We start from the raw sequence: 7,272 nt of genomic DNA, 5'->3' as shown, positions 1-7,272 counted from the left end.
TTATGTTCTAAAATTTGTTATGTTAGTAGGGAAAGCTCTAAAAGAAGGAAAAGATGAAGTATGTTCTTGTGAATATTGTTGGATAAGGTGTGTAAATCCTTAACTATAACTGATATGTATTTGACTTGAGAGTAGCATGGTCCATTTTGGGTTGCATTCACTAAAACAATATGATAGGATGAACATTTGAGAAACAGGTTATGATTCATTAATATATTATAAGTATAATATATTAATAGAGGAATCATATTATTTAATTAATATTGGTCAATAATTAATTTGGAATTAATTTAGTGACCAAAAGAGAGTAATTAAATATACAGGGGGTGGATTTTGTAAATCAATGATATATATATATATATATATATATATATATATATATATATATATATATATATATATATATATATATATATATATATATATATATATATATATATATATATATATATGTGTGTGTGTGTGTGTGTGTTGGGCTAATAATCCATGGTGGATTAGTTATGGGCTAAGCTTATGTAAGAATCCATAATGTGTTAGTACATTTCAAGCCCAAGTGTATGGATTAGGGTTTACCCATGACCCTTGGATTCCTACAATATATATATATATATATATATATATATATATATATATATATATATATATATATATATATATATATATATATATATATATATATATATATATATAACCCCTATGGCCTAAAATCGGTTACCCCTTGTGTTCTTAGAGTTCATAGAGCCGATTTTGAGTGCTAAGTAATCTCTCTCAAGTTCTCCAAATTGTTGGTGGTGTTTTGTGAACCATTTGAGGCATCACAATTGGGGTGCTTAGTTCTTAAAGGCCAAACACATCAAGCTACAACAAGAGGTAATTCTATGACTAGTTTTATGATTCATATGTCATGTTGTATGCTAGATTAGGTTCCATGCTTTGGAAAAACAATATTGCATGTATATGTAGAGAAAACTTAGATCCAAAGCATCTAGGGTTGTATGTGCACCATAGGAGTGTTATAGTGCTCAAAACCCATCAGTGGTATCATAGACTAGGGTGTTTTCTCTAATATTGAAGCATTGGTAATTGTTCAAAGCAAGAAAATCATTTTATTTGGAACCTGACTGATGACGAAGACATGGTCAATATGACCACGACGTGGTAACTGTTCAGTGAACGTTTTTTTTTTGGCCAAGTTTTGGATGAGAATCATTATCACAAACTGTTTTGACTATTAAAAAAATCGTTTTTTTATTATGGTAGTGATTATACTCATCCAATCAAAAGATAATTGTCAAAATTACTTGTAAGTTGTTGATTTGATATTATCTTGCTTTGTAATTTTAGTTACATCAATCCTAGATTATATGATAATTTGCTTGTTAAAATTGATCTAAATGTTTTTAATGACTTCCATAACTTGTCCTCAAGTTATGGAACATGAAAAGCGTCATCCATTAAAAATGACATTAAACTCATAAGTTATGGAAATGAAGAGTTTTGAAGAGTTTCAAAACTTGCCCACAAGTTTTGGAATTTGTAAAGTCCCTCTAATGAAACATTTAATTCCAAACCCTAGAATTTTAAAAGATTAAAATTCAACCCTTATACTATTATAATATTAGAAGTTTAACAATTATATATGTATAAGACAAGTCAGTCTTACCGTTAGTATGTCGCAATCATAAAGCCGGTCTATAAGGGGGGTATAAGGTTATTGCCTATAAAATGGTGGTTTAATGGGAGTCCACTCTCACCCACCGCTTCCTTGACTGGTGGAGGGTCGTTAGCCGAACGGGTAGGATAGGACATTAATTCTCGTTAAAAAGTATAATGATAATTATAAAGTAACTAAATGTTTTATTAAATTCTCAATCTTAGTTACTTTAGGAAAAATGTGAAAATGATGCTATTCCATGAAATTGCACTTTGCACCTTACCAAGTCGTTAATGGAGCGTGTGTGGTTAACCGACACATTAACTTGGACTAGTAAGGGTAGCAAAGAGTAGCTTGATGTTTGTCATAGATCAATGGAGCGTGTGTGGTTAACCGACACATTGATTAGGTGATAAATGACATCGAGTTTACCAAGCACATTTGCATGGTTATTCACACCTTGTTTGTGATCCTCGGTATCCCAGTCACAAACTTAAAGGGCATAATCGAGATTTAAACATGTCATTGAAAAGTTCAATGAATCTCAAAGGAGTCTAAGAATTTCAATCTAATTAAAACTTAATAATTAATTTCGTTTTTCATGGTGGAAATTGGTAAATCGTCATTTACCTACCTTCAGATATTTTGCAATTGGTTTACGGCATCCCTCTTCCGAATTGTAAAATATTGTGTTGGGTCCTAGCCTTAATATTTCATTTAGGTGTTATATTAAGGATTATTATCTAATCTAAACTTTGTCTTTCTTTCTTTTCAGATGTCTTCCAACACCGCTTCTGGCTCTACCCTTCTGGCTCTTTCTCTCTCATGAACTTGTGTGGGAGAGTCATCTTTGATGGTTCGAATTTCAATGACTGGTTTTAGAACATTAGGATGGTCACTCGCTACGAGGACAAGGAATATGTCCTCGACGAAGAGCTTAAGGAAATTGATGAGTCCACTGCTACTCCTGAGGAGATCGCTGAATATAGGACTCATGAGAAGGACGCCACAAGTCCTATGAGGACTATTACCCTTTCGAGATGCACCAAGACTTGAAGTAAAGATACCATCAAAGTGCTCGTCAGGAAAGGTATGAAATTATTGCCTCCATGATAACAACAAAGATGAAGGATGGAGAGTCCATCACGGCCCACATGCAGAAAATGCAAAGGTTTATGGACCGCTTGCTGAAATTGAATGTTAATTTCAATGAAGAGTTGGCCATAGATATCATTCTGCACCCTTTACCTCCCTGTTATGATCCGTTCCGTATGACCTATCATATGAACAAGGAGCAGGTCACTCTTAGCAAGCTTCAAGGCCTTTTGAGGACTGCTGAAAGTAGTCTCAAAGGTAAATCTGTTGTATCTACTTCTACTCCTACTGTTGCTGCCTCAGTCCTGGCAATTGGACATGGGAAAGGGAAGAAGAGGAAGGCTCCTTCTAAGAGCCGCAAGGGAAAGTCTCATGATGGATCCTCTTCTAGTGGGACCAAAGTTGGTTATGCTAATCCTTCTATCAATATGAAATTGTCATGATAAAGGGCACTGGAAGCGAAGCTGCCCCAAATACTTGCAGGATGTCAAGGATGGGAAGATAAAGCCCACCCTTGCAAGTATTTACACTATTCTGTCTAATAACTCATCAAATGCTAATTCTTGGGTCCTTGATACAGGTTGTGGTATTCACATTTGTTATGACATGCAGGGACTAAAAATAAGTAAGGATGTAGAGCACGGGAAGATGAACTTTATCATGGGGAATAGGAAAATGTCACCTGTCACCAAGATTGGAGTTTATTCTTTATTGCTTAGTAGTGGGTTAGAAATAGATTTGAATAATTGTTGCTACTCGTCTGATATGGCGAGAAATATTATTTCCTTTCATGGTTTGTACAAACAAAGTTTTAGATTTTCATTTGATAATGAAATTGGTTCTATCAATGCTTTTTATAATGGTGTATTTTATTTTAAAGCATTGCCTTGTAATGGTGTATATGAAATTGTGATGGTTGTAGACAACTTAGGAAATAATGTGTTGCACATTGATTCTTTCAATAGTTTGGATAAGGCATCCTTGTGGCATTGTCGTCTTGGACATGTCAACAAGAAGCGCATAGGCTAACTCCAAAAGGCTGGAGTCTTGGAGTCATTCGACTTAAAATCGGATGACACTTGCGAATCTTGTTTGCTTGGAAAGATGACCAAGTCACCTTTCACTGGTACTTGTGAAAGGGGTGAAGGTTTGTTGGATTTCATACACACTGATGTGTGCGGACCCTTCAGAACCACCACAAGGGATGCTAACCGCTTCTACGTGACTTTTACTGATGATTACAACAGATATGGCTATGTCTACTTAATCAAGCATAAGTCATAAACCTTTGAAAAGTTCAAAGAGTTTAAACAAGAAGTGGAGAATCAGCTGGGCAGGAAGATAAAGATGCTCCGATCCGATCGGGGTGGTAAGTATCTTAGTATCGACTTCCTAGACTATTTTAAGAAATGTGGAATTTTTGCACAATTGACGCCACCTAGGACACCACAGCTTAATGGTGTGGCTGAAAGGCGCAATCGGACCTTGTTGGACATGGTTCGCTCCATGATGAGTCGAGCTTCGTTACCCATCGCATTCTGGGGGTATGCCTTAGAGACTGCCGCCCATATCCTTAATCTAGTCCCTACTAAGAAGGTTGTCAAAACACCTCACGAGATGTGGACAGGGAAGGTTCCGTCGTTAACACACATCAAGGTTTGGGGTTGCGAGGCTTTCGTGAGACGCGAGACTCACGACAAGCTCGAACCTTGCAGTGAGCGTTGTATTTTCATCGGCTACCCACAGAAGTCTTTTGGATATCTCTTCTACAGACCGAGTGACAATGTTGGCTTCGTTGCGAGGAGATGAGTCTTTCACGAGAGAGAACTCATATGCCAAGAGGACAGTGGGAGGCAAATTGACCTTGAAGAGCTTCAAGAGTTAAGTGATGAAGGAACCTCAAACACTAGCACTCAACCTGAGCAGGAAACTCCTGTTGAACCAATTGACGAATCCGTACCTCTGAGGCGTTCCAGTAGAGTTAGTGCTCCACCTGTGTTATATGGTTTCCATATAACATCTGAGGGTGATACATTTATCAGTGATAGCACACTAGTAAATTTGGATGAACCTAACAACTACAAGGAAGCCATGACAGGCCCCGAGTCTGCAAAATGGAATGAGGCTATGGACAGCGAGATTCAGTCCATGTATGACAATCAAGTTTGGAACTTGGTGGGCAATGTACTAGGTCGTAAGACAGTTGGGTGCAAATGGATCTTCAAGAAGAAGACCGACATGGATGGGAAAGTACACATATATAAGGCGCGATTGGTTGCGAAGGGCTTTACTCAAACTCCTGGAGTTGACTATGATGAGACCTTCTCACCAGTAGTGAAGATTAAATCTATAAGGGTTATGCTATCCATAGCTGCATTTCATGACTATGAAATATGGCAAATGGATGTCAAAACTGCTTTCCTTAATGGAAAGTTGGCTGAAGATGTTTACATGAGTCAGCCAGAGGGTTTTGTCAATACAAAGTACCCTAATAGAGTGTGTAAGCTTGAGAAATCCATTTATGGATTGAAACAAGCATCTCGCAGATGGAATCTTTGTTTTGATGAGAAAGTCAAAGAGTTTGGATTTTCGAGAAGCGAGGATGAGTCATGTATATATGTCAAAGCTAGTGGGAGCATAGTTAGCTTTCTAGTGTTGTATGTGGATGATATACTTCTCATGGGAAACGACATCCCAACCTTGCAGGAGGTTAAGTCATGGCTTTGGAAGTGTTTCGCTATGAAGGACCTTGGAGAAGCTGCCTATATTCTTGGGATAAGGATATTGAGAAACAAGAGTAAAAGACTAATTGGACTTAGTCAAAGTACCTACTTAGATAAGGTGTTGAAAAGGTTCAACATGGAGGATTCCAAGAAAGGTGACTTACCTATCCAAAGCAATACCAAAGTGAGTAAGACTCAGAGTCCGAGTACAGAGGTTGAGATAGCAGAAATGAGTCGAGTACCATATGCTTCCGCAGTTGGCTCGATCATGTATGCTATGACTTGTACTCACCCTGATGTGGCCTTTGCTTTGAGCATGGTCAGCAGATATCAAGGGAATCCTGGTAAGGCTCACTGGACTGCGGTAAAGAACATTCTTCAGTACCTGTGAAGGACTAAGGATTTGGTCCTTACCCTCGGCGGGAGTGATGACTTAAGAGTGAAAGGGTATAGTGACGCCAGCTTTCAGACAGACAGAGATAATTTCCGCTCTCAGTCGGGCTGGGTAATTACCCTGAATGGAGGAGCAATAACTTGGAAAAGTTCCAAACAGGAGACTGTAGCTGATTCAACATGTGAATCAGAGTACATAGCAGCAAGCGAAGCGACGAAAGAGGCGATATGGCTAAAGAACTTCATCGGAGACCATGGTGTTGTACCAGCTATAAAGAAGCCTATGGATATTTTCTGTGACAGCGAGAGTGCGGTCGCCTTAGCCAAGGAACCAAGGGATCATGACAGATCCAGGCACATCAGCAGAAAATATCACTTCATAAGACACCGGATAGAAGAAGGACTCCTCGTAGCAACGAGGGTATCGTCAGAGGAGAACCCATCAGATCCCCTTACGAAGGGACTGAGTAGGGTTAAGCACTTACAGCATGAAAGGAGCATTAGGCTGAAGGACGATATTAGTTTTAATGATTAGATAGCTGTTCAGAAACTTGTAATAGAAAAAATGTAATTGACATTTGATGAATAAATAAAAGGAGTTTTATTTATGAGTAAAGTTACTATCTTGTGTCAATTGTTTACTATTGTTTCATTTTGCATGTTTTCACTTCAAGAATAATTAAATTATTCAAATTATCCAGAGTCGATCATACTTTGGAAGTAGGTATTGAGGAAAGACTATCATGAATATTGCTTGTAGATTGTCTAGAGGGTTTAGACATGGCAAAAGTTTTCTATAACATTCATGAGTGCTCATAAGGTCTGATTATTGGATTAAACCCACACTCACTTGAATCACTTCATGGAATTTATCACGAGTGATTATGAGACGATAATATCATATAGTCCTCAAACCAAGAGATATGAGTTGTTGACTATGAGTTGGTTGTACATTGATAGTGCGAAACTGCATCAGTAACTTGATGCTATAAAACGTGCTATTGTGTATGATTTAAAGAGTAGTTAGTATAAGCATATGAGTCGAAATTTATCTGTTCCTTTTGATCCTTGGAGGATTAAAAGTGATATCTTGGGCCACTCGATGATTTTGTTTTGACTTATGTGTCGGGCCCGGTCAGAACTCAATTGACGTGTTCGATTAAGTTCTATGTCAAACAAATCAGAAATCGGGAAACAAACTGTTGGAAAATAAGTATGACTATGTTCCATGTATTTTTCCGCACGATATCTTGAAGAACAGACGATTATATGATCCTTTATCTAAAATGGCGCGTTAGAGTTCGAAAGCGGCTTTTAAGAGCTACGATTGCTAGTCGGTTCCTGAAGTCGTACTTGCAGCTATAGTTATTAGACTTATCCAAGTGGGAGACTGTTGGATAAGGTGTC

Source organism: Lactuca virosa, chromosome 2, assembly GCF_052849685.1.
Source record: "Lactuca virosa cultivar CGN04683 chromosome 2, Lactuca_virosa_CGN04683_v6, whole genome shotgun sequence".
NCBI lineage: Eukaryota > Viridiplantae > Streptophyta > Magnoliopsida > Asterales > Asteraceae > Lactuca > Lactuca virosa.
This window is presented reverse-complemented; position numbering follows the sequence as displayed.